At 46.1% G+C, this 15113-nt stretch overlaps 1 non-coding gene across 1 annotated transcript; it reads left to right on the top strand.

Moving 5' to 3' along the window:
- Nucleotides 1-14483: 14483 nt before the first annotated feature.
- Nucleotides 14484-14555, top strand: TRNAP-UGG (transfer RNA proline (anticodon UGG)). Its single transcript has one exon. It is a non-coding gene; the product is annotated as a tRNA-Pro (tRNA).
- Nucleotides 14556-15113: the final 558 nt, after the last annotated feature.

Here is a 15113-nt window from a genome sequence, read left to right as displayed (position 1 = left end):
ACCTTATCCATCTTTGTCCTGTGAGTCTTCCCAAGAGAGAGAATATACACCTGCGGTCACACAGTTTATCTCAGCAGGGGTGTACAAATCCACTCTTGGACAGGGTGTGGGTGTGTCAGTTCACTCTCCCGGACAGGCCCCCAATCTATTATAGACTCGTGGGTTGGTTGGTGTTGTCGTCGTCGATCCTTCTCTATGGACAACCCAACCCACAACTCGGCAGAGTGCTTATACTAGGAGATCACCCTTGGCGCTTCTGGCTCTTGGAGAGGGGCTCAACGTCACACGTTTAGGGAATGCGGCTCCAACACTTAGCCTCGTTGTCACGTGCACACACCCACTCGAGCCGCTGTGACTCCCCACTCTCTCCTTATGAGATATGATCTCCTCAATCCCCTATGACTTACTAGTATTACCTCTTACCCTGTCCACAGCAGTGGTTCTTGGTTCTTTCTCTCTCTCTCTCCTTCTTCACTACTTCCTGGGAAGCCTCACTAGGACAAGGGCAAACACCAGCAAATTGTGACACATTTACTGGACAAAGCACATACACGATACATACACACATATAATAATAATGAATCCTATACTCTATAATATCACAATCAGGTTGCACTCCAACACCATCAGAACTCTATTATCAGCTTATCAAGTGGTATCCTATCTCCTGGTTCACCAGCTGATACTATTAACCTCCGCAAGTTGGTCAAGCCTACATACACTGTTGCACTCTCAGCAAGATAATGTATATATAGAAAACCAGCATTTGAATGCAATAACATATATCAGTATAAATGTTCATTGATACACAACAATGATTAATCGATCACTGTCAGTCCTCGAGCACATACATCTGTAGGTAATCAAGCCTACGACTGCAACTCTAAGCTTCAGAATAAATCACTCCTTGACATAAGAATGCAAACAGTCACTCACCTCTCACTGCGTCTTGCACGCTAATGACAACCAAACACTATCAACTCCCTATAAGTAATCCACCAGAACTTCCCCTTCCACCTCTGGAAGTTCACTACCCTAATATCCTTAGGTTCTTCCGGGCTTCACTACCAGGATCCTCTGCAGCTCCTCCAGGCTGCTATCATGAAGTTTCCTTGAGCAACTACGGTGCTTCACCCTTCTGCTGGGGTCCTCCACAGCTCTCTTGGCTGCTACACCATGAAGTTTCCCCGAGCAACTATGGTGCTTCTCCACCTCTACAGAAGCACGTGACACTCCTCTTCACTGCTGCTTCTCCTCACAGCTCGAGGTCCTCTGCTCCACTACCTTGGAGTCTCATCAGCTACTTCATCTGCTGGCTTCGAAGTTCTCAGCAACTTCTTCCCCAAAAAGACAAACCTGCAACCCATCGACACTCCAATAAAATGTTCCCCTTTAACACATAAACAAAAATAACCACACAATATGCTTGCCTCAAACCTCTATCTGTTCTCTACATACAGTGAGAGTGGACTCCCCCGTTTTGGGCGGGTCCATACTCCACCTCGCCTGGCGGCGGTCCTCACTCGCTGGGAGGGTCTTCCTCCGTCAAGAGCCAGGCTCCCTCAGTCGTCCTCCAGCGCTCAGAGGGGGCGGACGTCGCTCCGTGCTCCTCCCTCTTCACTCTCCTATTTCAGGCTTTCTGCCTTATTAAAACATGTCTAACTTATAAATAAACATTGCTACCGTCGCTGGGCACACGACCAACTACAAGTGATCACTATGAACTGGCGTATATCGTGCTTACCACAGATTAACTGATCGAGGGCGCTTTTCCTCTGACGGCGTCTGGTCAGGGCGCTCCACACAGCCCACGAAAATGCCTCTGAGTAGCTTATTAAACTCTGCTCGTCGACCAGGACTTGATACCACAACGTTCCCAGCTCGGTTCCACGGCTGGCACGTCTACACACTTCTCTTCTCTTCGAGATATATCACTAGGGGTTCCCTTCTGGCGGGAGCTCAAATGGAGCGCGGCTTCCCCCTGCGATGTCTGGCACTCAAGTGAGGTCAAGGTCCTCCGGAAGCGAGCCTCACGCCTCCAGCAAAATGTCCACATCTCCTCGCCAGTCATTTATCTGTTTTCTTCTTCATTGCCCATGATCTCAAACTGTTATACATATCCAAGCAACTATTTTACATATGCGTTATCACTTCAATATTCGCTAGACCTTCTAATTAGGTCAGGCTTGCTGAATAACTCTCAAGGAGGGAGACTCGTTTCTCCTGTAGGCTGAGATCATAACACTACATAACAGGTACCATAGGAATTGGAGGCCCAAAAATTTTAGTCATAGTCATATATAACCCAACACCAAATGACAGAAGACCCAGAAAGGAATATGATAGAAACACCATGGCCACCATTAACATAATTGGGAGAGCAGCTTCTGTCTCTAGCAGGAATGAATCTGGATTACTTATTATGAGAGACTTCAACCACAGGAAGATAGATTGGGAGAACAGAGACCAACATGGAGGACCAGACACATGGAGAGCTAAGCTGCTGGACGTGGCAAAAAGAAACATTCTAAGCCAACACATCAAGGGACCGACAAAAATGCGAGGGGAAGATTAACCAGCCATGCTTGATCTGATATTTACCCTTAAATGAGTAAGATATAAGGGGAGTTAAGTTGGAAGCACCCTTGGGAATGAGTGATCACAGTGTATTGATCTTTGAGTACCTGGTAGAGCTAGGGTTTATCTTCCCCAAAAAGAACTAGGAAACAAAAGGCTGGCATACTGCAAGGGGATTTATGAGGAGACAAGAAGTTTCCTAAGGGATATACCATGGGACACAGAACTCAGAGCTAAGTCTGTACAAGACATGATGGACTATGTCACCCAAAAGTGTTAGGAGGCAGTTAACAGGTTTATCCCGGCCCAAAACGAAAATTCTAAGAATCAAAAGAATCCATGGCTTAATAGGGCATGTATGGAAGCAAAGGAACTGAATAAATGGGCATAGAGTAACTTCAGAAATAACAGAACACCAGAAAGCAGAGAGAGATACCAGAGAACCAGGAATGAGTGTGTTAGTATGAAAAGAGAAGATAAAAATTATGAAAATAATATAGCAAATAACGTAAAGACCGAACCAAAGCTTCTTCACAGTGACATCAAGAGGAAACCAACAGTGAAAGAACTGGCGATGAAACTTAGAATGAGTGAGAGCAGGTATACAGAGAATGACAATGAGGTGTGTGAAGAACTCAACAAGAGTGTTACGGCCCTATTGGGTCGCAACTGGGTTCTTTCTCTGATGTTATTAGAGTTAGGGTATCCGGCCCCAAGCTAGTAGTGGCTTTCAAGGGGTGTGTTCCGTAACGCAAGTAAATTAAAGGGGAAGGGATGCAAATTCTCTAAATTAAATATATAATTACCATCACCAATAAATAAATATATAAATTATCACACGGGGGGTATAAACACCATAATGTACAATATGGTCTTCCTCTGAAGACGCAGAGTGTTCCACGGTGCTCAACGATGCTTAGCCCTTGGTCCTCTTCTTGTGGCCTCACGATGAATCCGTAGATTCTCTAGACGAGTCTACCCCAGCCACAGGTCAGCAAAATCACGGTCCCACTGGGTGCACCGTCGTGGAGGCCTTCACCCACAAATCCAGCCTGTAGCTGGCAGGTTCCAATCAGCTACGCTGCGTAGGCCTCTCCACGACCGATACTAGGGTTGCGAGCCCTAGGCAGGAGCCTCGTGTGATTCCACAGATCACTCTCTGCACCACAACACCCCAGTGGCTAGTCTTCCCCGCCAGTCAGCCCCGGGTACGACAATCCCTGGTCCTGCCACCTCACAGGCAGGCTAACACAACAGTGTTCATCCGGGGGGTGACTCACAGCTTCTGCAGCAAATGCGTGAAGATACTGCGGCTGCCTTGGGTAGAATGATCCACCGTCCGATTCAGCAGTCCCAGGTCGACTCTGTAATCAGACACGTCATCAGTACTAGGGACATCCTAGGGCACCTCACTTACAGGCTTAGACACAAACGCCCACCTATCCACTTCATAGATGGCGTTGCTGTCTAAGCGTCACCTCACTAGAGGTCAGCAGCGGCTATGTTACGAGCTGATTAGGACGGGAAACCAGCCCCTGTGGCCGGTATATCTCGTCCTCACTAGATGGCGCTGTCCATTTGGAGAGGGTTTTGGGAGCTGGCCCACAGATGGCGTGGTCGTCACAGCTCCGTGCTCGGACGCTGGGCTCGGGTCCGTAACAAAGAGGTTTCAGGAGGTCTTTACAACGGAAGGAAGTGAGATCACTGGGCTAGGAGAGGTGGCAGTAAACCAGGCGGTCTTGGAAGGGTTCGAAATTACAAGAGATGGGGTCAAGAGATACCTGTTGGATCTGGATGTAAGAAAGGCTGCTGGTCCAGGTGGAATGTCACCATGGGTATTGAAAGAGTGTGCAGAAAAATTTTGCTTGCCACTCTCCATAGTGTATAGTAGGTCACTAGAAACGGGAAACCTACCAGAAATATGGAAGACGGCTAATGTATTCCCCCATATACAAAACGGGTGACAGACAAGAGGCAGTGAACTACAAGCCAGTGTCCTTAACTTGTATACCATGCAAGGTGATGGAGAAGATCGTGAGAAAAAAACTTAGTAACACATCTGGAGAGAAGGGACTTCGTGACAAATCGATAGCATGGGTTCCAGGAGGGGTAAATCTTGCCTTACTGGCATAAGGGTTATCTTGAGGTTATCTTGAGATGATTTCGGGGAATAATGTCCCCACGGCCCGGACCTTGACCAGGCTTTCTTTTTGTTACACATTCCCAGGAAGCAGCCCATAGCAGCTGTCTAACTCCCAGGTACCTATTTACTGCTACGTATCAGGGGCTTCAGGTTGAAAGAAACTTTGACCCATTTGGTCTCCGCCTTCATCGGGGATCGAACCCGGAACCACAGGACTACGAATCCGAAACGCTGTCCACTCAGCTGTCAGGCGTCATGGTGCATAACTTAGAATATTAAAAGTTGTTCCATGTCAACCAAACTTTGTGGAATAGTTGTAAATGATAAAGGCTGCAACTATGTCAAGTTTCAGTATCGCAGCCTAATTAGAAAGGGAAGAAAGAGCGCTGCTCACAAAGTGAGCAGCGCTCTGGAGTCGTGGTTCGTAGGGCCCGAGCTCGATCCTCAGCAGAGGCAGAAACAAATGGGCTGAGTTTCTTTCACTCTGATGCTACTTGTTGACCTAGCAGTAAATAGGTACCTGAGAGTTAGGCAGCTGCTACGGGCTGCTTCCTGGGAATGTGTGCATGTGTTAGAGAGAATTATATGTAGTATCCATAATAGTGAAAATATAAACAGGGTAGAAAGGCGGGGTCCAAGAGCTAATAGCTTGCTAATGTAGACACACACACACACACACACACACACACACACACACACACACACACACACACACACACACACACACACACACACACACACACTCACTTTATTATGGACTAGGTGTACCCGGCCATGCGTTGCTGAGCCACAGCAACCTTTCCTTGTCCCCCAGTCCTCCCCACCATTCCCCCTCTCCCATCCCTCTCGTCCTCCTAACCATCCCCTACTCCACCCATCCCCCTCGTCCTCCCCACAATTGCCCCTTCACCTGTCCCCTTGTTCTCCCCACCATCTCAAACTCCACCGTCCCCTAGTCTTCCCCCTCCATTCCCCCACTCCACAATCCCCTCATCCTCCCCCGTCATCTCCCACTTTCCTGTCCCCTCGACCTCCCTACCATTCCCCCCCTCCCATGTCTCCTCTTCCTCTCCACCATCCCCCACTCCCCTGTCCTCTTGTTCTCCCCACCATTATAAATTCCTCCCTCCCCTCGTCCTCACCATCCCCAACTCCCCTGTACCCTCGTCCTCCCCACCATTACCCCCTCCCCTGTCCCCTCGTCCTCCCCCACTCACGTCCCTTCGTCCTCCCCATCATTCCCCGCTCCTTCATCTGATGCATCCCCAAATGATCTTATGTTCCCATCAGAAAATTGTGAGCATCAAATAACCTTATGTTCCCATCACTGAAAAATAAGAAGAAGAGTTTAAATAAGAAATGAGAAAAAGGAAAAAATACAAAAATAAACTCTACTCGCAAAATGAACGGTATGGTAAACAACACAGTTCAATTCCAAGGCATTATCACACAAAATAATTAAATCAAAATGAAAATAAATCGAAATCTATGAATATTCCATTTATCAGTGCAACTGGAAACATTGAAATGGAATTGTAACATATTTAGTATAGCGTGTGTTGCTCTTACGTACAGCATATGGCGCAGTTAAAAAAATATATATATAAATGCCACACCTTTCACATGTGTGGCATTTATACTTATACTCACGAAAGGATTGGAATGGTCAACAACACAGCTCAATTCAACGCAGTGTCACACAAAATAATTAAATCAAAATGAAAATAAATCGAAATCTATGAAAATTCAATTTATCAGTGCAATCAGAAACATTGAAATGGAATCATAACATATTCAGTATAGCGTGTGTTGCTATTATGTGCAACAGATGGCGCTGTTTTTAAAAAAAAACGTTTCTTCCTGTCACTGGAGAAGCATGTATATAATAAGTATATAAAAATACTCGCTTATGCGAATGCAACGTTGTGTCAAAACTTCAAAGAAATCGGTAAAGAGGTTTCGAAGTTTTCCCTCACATGAAAAACACATAAAAAAAAAGTTTTCCAAAAAGCATGTTTTTTTTCGCCATCACAGACGTGACATCTACATAGTATGTATACATAAACCCGCTCGGATGCGAATGGAACGTTGTGTGAAAATTTCAAAGCAATCGGTGAAGAACTTTCGGAGATTAGCGATTTTGAAGAAACGATCATTTACATTTTTATTTATATAGATAGGGAAGATTTCCTGAGACCCGAAACTTTAAGAACAAGAGGTCATAGATTTAAACTAGCTAAACACAGATGCCGAAGAAATATTAGAAAATTCACTTTTGCAAACAGAGTAGTAGATGGTTGGAATAAATTAGGTGAGAAGTGGTGGAAGCCAAGACTGCCAGTAGTTTCAAAGCGTTATATGAAAAAGAGTGCTGGGAAGACGACACACTATGAGCATAGCTCTCATCCTGTACCTACACTTAGGTAATTACACTTAGGTAATCACACACACACACACAGACTTACACACACATTTTGCTGACGACGCCAAAATTATGAGAAGGATTAAGACAGAGGAGGACAGCTTGAGGCTTCATGAAGACCTGGACAAGCTGCAGGAATGGTCGAACAAGTGGCTGTTAGAGTTTAACCCAAGCAAATGTAATGTAATGAAGATAGGGGTAGGAAGCAGGAGACCAGATACAAGGTATCATTTGGGAGATGAAATACTTCAAGAGTCAGAGAGAGAGAAAGACCTGAGGGTTGATATCACGCCAGACCTGTCCCCTGAAGCTCATATCAAGAGGATAACATCAGCAGAATATGCCAGGTTGGCTAACATAAGAACGGCCTTTAGAAACTTGTGTAAGGAATCTTTCAGAGCATTATATACCACATATGTCAGACCAATACTGGAGTATGCGGCTCCAGCATGGAGTCCATATCTAGTCAAACATAAGACTAAACTGGAAAAGGTTCAAAGGTTTGCCACCAGACTAGTACCCGAGCTGAGAGGTATGAGCTACGAGGAGAGACTACGGGAATTAAACCTCACTTCGTTGGAAGACAGAAGAGTTAGGGGGGACATGATCACCAGATTCAAGATTCTCACGGGAATCGACAGGGTTGATAAAGACAGGCTATTTAACACAAGGGGCACACGCACTAGGGGACACAGGTGGAAACTGAGTGCCCAAATGAGCCACAGAGATATTGGAAAGAACTTTTTTAGTGTCAGAGTGGTTGGCAAATGGAATGCAACTGAAGACCAGTTGGTAGGAAGTAATGTGGTGGAGGCTGACTCCATAGACAGTTTCAAGTGTAGATATGATAGAGCCCAATAGGCTCAGGAATCTGTACACCTGTTGATTGACGGTTGAGAGGCGGGACCAAATAGCCAGAGCTCAACCCCCGCAAGCACAACTAGGTGAGTACACACATACCTAAAACGACAATCACCAATCCTGGAGTATGTGGCCCAAGCATGGAGCCCGTACCTTGTCAAGCACAAGACGAAGATGGACAAAAAAAGTTCAGAGGTATGTCACTAGACTAGTCCCAGAACTAAGGGGCATGAGTTACGAGGAAAGGTTGCGGGGAAATGCACCTTACGACACTGGAAAATAGAAGAGAAAGGGGAGACATGATCACAACCTACAAAATCTTCAGGGGAAATTGACAGGGGAGAAAAGGATAAACTATTCAACACTGGTGGTACGCGAACAAGGGGACACAGGTGGAAACTAAGTACCTAAATGAGCCATAGGGACGTTAGAAAGAACTTTTTCAGTGTCAGAGTAGTTAACACGTGGATTGCATTGGAAAGTGATGTGGTTTAGGCTGACTCCATACACAGTTTTAAATGTAGATATGATAGAGCCCAATAGGCTCAGGAATCTGTACACCAGTCGATTGACGCTTGAGAGGCGGGGCCAAAGAGCCAAAGCTCAACCCCCCGCAAGCACAAATAGGTGAGTACACACACACACACACACACACACACACACACACACACACACACACACACACACACACACACACACACACACACACACACACACACACACACACACAGGAATTGATAGGGAATTGATAGGGTAGATAAAGACAGGCTATTTAACACAAAGGGCACCCGCACTAGGGAACACAGATGGAAAGTGAGTGCCCAAAAGAGCCACAGAGATATTAGAAAGAACTTTTTTAGTGTCAGAGTCAGAGACAAATGGAATGCATTAGGAAGAGATGTGGTGGAGGCTGACTCCATACACAGTTTCAAGTGTAGATATGATTGAGCCCAATTGGCTCAGGAACCTGAACACCTGTTGATTGACGGTTGAGAGGCGGGACCAAAGAGCCAGAGCTCAATCCCCGCAAGCACAATTAGGTAAGTACAATTAGGTGAGTACACACACACACACACACACACACACACACACGCACACACAGACACATGGAATGGAATGTATGGAATGGAATGCACTTGGGGAACAGGTTGTGGAAGCAAATACTATTCATACTTTTAAAACTAGGTATGATAGGGAAATGGGACAGGAGTCATTGCTGTAAACAACCGATAGCTAGAAAGGCGGGATCCAAGAGTCAATGCTCGATCCTGCAAGCACATATAGGTGAGTACATATAGGTGAGTACACACACACACACACACACACACAGAAGGACCCCCCCCCATCTTAAACCCAATAGATGCTCTACGTGCCCCAACCCCAGGTGCCCGAGGTGCCCACCTTGGGCACCCTCCCCATGATCTCCCTTCTCCCCGCCCCCCAAGTCCTCCCTAATTCTCCATGCCCCTCCCATCTCCCCCATCCCCAAGCCCTCCATACTCCCCTGCCCCCCTAACCCTCCAGTATCCTCCACCATCCTGTGCCCTCCCTTCTCCCCCACTCTTCTCAGCCCTCCCTTTTTCCTCATCCCCCCTCGCCCCTCCCTATCCCACAACCTCCCCCCAAGCCCTCCTTCCTTTTATGCCCCCCATTCCCCCTAATTACCCCAAGCCCTCTTCCCTCCCATACCACCCCAAGCCTCCCCTTCTGCCACACTCTCCAAAGCCTCCCCCTCTCATCCTCCCAAGCCTCCCCCACTCACCCACCCCGCAAGCACTCTTTTCTCCCCCCCCCCCCCCGAAGCCCTCCCTCCTACACCACCCTCCCCGTACCAGATCCTCCCAGCCCCCGCACACCCCAGAACCCCCAGGTCCCCCCTTCAAAGGCCCCACCATCCCGGTCCCTCCCTGTTTCCCTGCTTCAGGGGAAGCAATAGGATCTGAGAAAGGACAGAAGAGAGTCAGCTTCAGGGTGATGTACTCGAACATAGATGGGATCACAAGCAAGGCAAGTGAACTACGGGAAAGAACACAAGAAGTGAACCCAGATATCATCAAACTCACAGAAACAAAACTCTCAGGCATCATAATGAATGCGGTGTTTCCCCAGGACTACACTGTAATAAGGAAAGAGAGGGAAGGACAGGGAGAAGGTGGAGTGGCCCTACTAATGAGAAAGGAATGGAGCTTCAAGGAGATGGACATCCTGGGCTGCGAGGGATTCAGAGACAACATAACAGGCACCATGACATTGGGAGGACCAAAAGTAGTAGTAGCAGTGATATATAACCCTCCACCAAATGACAGAAGACCAAGGCAAGAGTATGACAACATCAACATAACTGTTAACACTATAATTCAGAAGGCAGTTTCTGCTGCCTGTAGAAATAGATCCCATCTGCTCATCATGGAGACTTCAATCACGGAAGGATAGACTGGGAGAACAAGGAACCACATGGAGGAGAGGATACACGGAGAGCCTAACTAATGGAGGTGGCGACAAGAAACTTTCTCAGCCAACATGTCAGGGAACCCACTAGGATGAGAGGAAACGATGAACCAGCGAGACTCGACCTAGTCTTCACTCTGAACGACTCCGACATAAGGGAAATCGGCTATGAGGCCCCAGTAGGAATGAGCGACCACGGTATACTGATGTTTGAGTATCTGGTTGAGGAAGGGTTACTGAACTCGAGGAGGGGTACGGAAAACAAAAAACTGCCATTCCGAAAGGGAAACTATGAGGAGTTAAGAAAATTCTTAACATATATAACATGGGGAACAAAGCTCAGGGGAAAGACGGCCTAAGACATGATGGACTTCATCATGCACAAGTGCAAGGAAGCAGCAAACAAGTTTGTCCCAGCCCGAAAGGAAAACAATGAAATGAAGATGAGAATCCCATGGTTTAACCAGAGGTGTAGGCTAGCTAAGCAGCAAAATAAAAGGGCATGGATCTATAGGAATAACAGGACACTTATGAGAAGAGAAAGATAAAAGAGTGCCAGGAATGAATATGTCAGGATGAGAAGAGAGGTAGAAAGACAATACGAAAATGACATCGCAAGCAAGGCAAAGACTCAACCTAAATTGCTTCACAGCCACATCAGGAGAAAAAACAGCAAAGGAACAGGTAATGAATATAAGGATAGGGGCAGAAGGATTCACTACAAACGACAAGGAAGTGTGTGAGGAACTGAATAAGAAATTCCAGGAGGTCTTCAACTTAGAGCAAGGAGAGATTCCAGAGATAAGATAGGGAATAGTTAACCAGGAACCACTAGAAGAGTTTAAGATTACCAGTGGAGAAATAAAGAAGTCTTTACTAGAGTTGGATGTGACAAAGGCTATAGGTCCATATGGAATCTCCCCTTGGATACTAAGGAAAGGAGCAGAATGACTGTGCCTACCACTCTACATAGTGTATAACAAATTACTGGCAACAGGGGAACTGCCGGAAATTTGGAAGGCAGCTAATGTAGTTCCAATATACAAGAAAGGGAATAGCCAGGAGGCACTGAACTACAGGCCAGTGACCATAACCTTCATACCATGCAAGCTGATGGAGAAGATTGTGCAAAGAAAGCTAGTGGAACATCTGTAGCGAAAGAACTTTGTAACACAGCATCAACATGGGTTCATGGATGGCAAGTCCTGCCTCACAGGCTAATTGAATTTTACGACCAGGCAGCAAAAATTAGGGAAGAAAGAGGGTGGGTAGACTGCATATTTTTGGATTGTCAAAAAGCCTTTGATACAGTATCACATAAGAGGCTAGTGAAAAAGCTGGAGATGCAGGCTGGAGTGAAAGGGAAGGTACTCCGTTGGATAAAGGAGTACCTAAGCAACAGGAGACAACGAGTCAGTGTGAGGGGTGAGGTCTCAGATTGGCGAGACGTTACAAGTGGAGTCTCGCAGGGGTCAGTTCTTGAACCTATACGGTTTCGGATATATGTAAATGATCTCCCAGAGGGTATAGATTCGTGTCTCTCCATGTTTGCTGATGATGCAAAAATTATGAGGAGGATTGAAACAGAGGATGATAATAGGAGGCTACAGGACGACTTAGACAGATTGAATGAATGGTCCAACAAATGGCTGCTAAAGTTTAACCTGAGTAAATGCAAAGTAATGAAACTAGGCGGTGGAAACTGGAGGCCAGACACAAGATACACAATAGGAGATGAAGTACTTAATGCAACGGAAAAACTGAAAGATCTATGAATTGATATCTCACCAAACCTGTCTCTTGAAGCCCACATAAAAAGAATTACGTCTGCAGCATATGCGAGGCTGTCTAACACCAGAACAGCCTTCAGGAACCTGTGTAAGGAATCGTTCAGAATCTTGTACACCACATACGTAAGACCAATCCTGGAGTATGCGGCCCCAGCATGGAGCCCGTACCTTGTCAAGCACAAGACGAAGCTGGAAAAAGTTCAGGGGTATGCCCCTAGACTAGTCCCAGATCTAAGTAGCATGAGTTACGAGGAAAGGCTGCGGGAAATGCACCTTACGACACTGGAAGACAGAAGAGTGAGGGAAGACATGATCACCACCTACAAAATCCTCAGGGGGAATTGACAGAGTAGACAAGTATAAACTATTCAACACTGGCGGTACGCGAACAAGGGGACACAGGTGGAAACTGAGTATCCAAATGAGCCACAGGGACGTTTGAAAGAACTTTTTCAGTGTCAGAGTAGTTAACAGGTGGAATGCATTAGGCAGAGATATGGTGGAGGCTGACTCCATACACAGCTTTAAATGTAGATATGATAGAGCCCAGTAGGCTCAGGAATCTGTACACCAGTTGATTGATAGTTGAGAGGCGGGACCAAAGAGCCAAAGCTCACCCCCGCAAGCACAATAAGGTGAGTACACACACACACACACACACACACACACACACACAGACACACACACACACACATACACACACACACACACGCACACATTAAGGGGGCCTGGTAGCCTGGTGGATAGCGCACAGGACTCGTAATTCTGTGGCGTGGGTCCGATTCCCGCACCAGGCAGAAACAAATGGGCAAAGTTTCTTTCACCCTGAATGCCCATGTTACCTATCAGTAAATAGGTACCTTGGAGTTAGTCAACTGTCACGGGCTGCTTCCTGGGGTGTGTGTGTGTGTATGGTGTGGAGAAAAAAAGTAGTTAGTAAACAGTTGATTGACAGCTGAGAGGCGGGCCGAAAGAACAAAGCTCAGCCCTCGCAAACACAACTAGGTGAACACACACACACACACACACACACACACACACACACACACACACACACACACACACACACACACACACACACACATGTAGATATGTTCAAATGTAGAGGTGTAAGAGCCCAGTAGGCTCAGGAATCTGTACATCAGTTCATTGACGGTTGAGAAGCGGGACCAAGGAGCCAGAGCTCAATCCCCGAAAGCACAACTAGGTGAGTACGCACACACACATTCACACACTCCAGAGACTACATTACAGGCACCATGACAATGGGAGGATCATCATCATGGGGGACTTCAATCATGGAAGGATAGACTGGGAGAACAAGAAACCATACGGAGGTGAGGAAACATGGAGAACTAAACTATTGTAGGTGGCGATAAAACGTTTTAAGCCAGCATGTCAGAGGCCGCATAAGAATGAGAGGAAACGATAATCAGCGAGACTCGACCTAGTCTTTTCTCTGAACGACTCCGACTGAAGAGAAAAAGGTTTCGAGACCCCAGTACGCATAAGCGACCACAGAGTAATCACGTTTGAGTATTTGGTCGAAGAACCAAATGTACTCAAGAAAGGGACCTGAAAACAAAAAGCCAGCATTCCAAAAGGGAAACTACTAGGAGATAAGAAAATTCCTAACAGATATAACATGGGAAATCTCAGGGGAATGACAGCCCAAGATACGATGGATTACATCACGAAGAAGTTTAAATAGGCAGCAGACAAGTTTGCCCCGGTCCGAAAGGAAAAAAAACGAAATGCAAATGAGAATCCCATGTATTAATTAGAGATCTTATCTAGCAAGGCAACAGAATACAAAAGTGCGGAGAAACTATAGAAATAACAGGACACTTGAGAACAGAGAAAGATACCGGAGTAACAAAAATGAATACGTCAAGGTGAGAAGAGAGGCAGAAGGGCAATTCGAAAATGACATAGCAAGCAAGGCAAAGACTCAACCTAAATTGCTGCACAGCCACATCAGGAGAAAAACCAACAGTGTATGAACAGGTAATTAAATTGAGGATACAGGAAGGCAGATTCACAACAAACGACAAGGAAGTGTGCAATGTTTCCAGTTGATTGATCGCATGTTGAAAACTATGCTTTGCTCAAGAAAAAAAATTGCCTGCAATAAATACTCGCATCCCGGGCTCGAATCCCGGACAGGCTCTGGTAATTTTCAATAGGCATATTTAATTCTAAAAAGGTTATTTAAATAACATAACTAAACTCAAATATCCACGGCCTGTTGGTCTAGTGGTATGATTCCTGCTTTGGGTGCAGGAGGTCCCGGGTTCAACTCCCGGACAGGCCCTCAATATTTTCCTTCCCGAGGAAGTTAATTATACTGTAAAATTAATTCCTTATATTTTACCAACATTAAGAAATACACTATTAAACATAGGAGACATCATAAGACTTAATTTTAAGTAGCAAATCAGTATGATGCACATAATTTAAAATGTAACTAACTAATTCTGGAATATAGTGAAGGAAATTTGCAGATCCTCAACATTTACATGAAGAGATTCAGGAGAAAGCCAGGCAGGAAGTGGCGGACCAGCCGGGTTATAATGGATACGAGGGCATCCAGGCAGCTCCAAGCAACAGCCTTGATTGATCAAGTAATCACACGACGAGCCTGGCCCCAGACCGGGTTGTGGGGCAGTAGACTTTCCAGAACCTACTTCAGGTATACACCAGGTATACTAAGAGTATACGCCAGGTATACCGCAGGTAACCATGATCAAATCCATCTGAACACACACGAGGTTCCAAATCTCTTCATTATTGAACAAACTATTGACTCGTGAATACTTTAGTGGTTCACCTGTTGCAACGTCGACCGTGTCTACCTGCGTCGACCGTGTCT

This window comes from Procambarus clarkii, chromosome 1, assembly GCF_040958095.1.
Source record: "Procambarus clarkii isolate CNS0578487 chromosome 1, FALCON_Pclarkii_2.0, whole genome shotgun sequence".
NCBI classification, from domain to species: Eukaryota; Metazoa; Arthropoda; class Malacostraca; order Decapoda; family Cambaridae; genus Procambarus; species Procambarus clarkii.
Note: the sequence above shows the minus strand (reverse complement) of the source record. Positions and strands in the feature narration are given on the sequence as shown.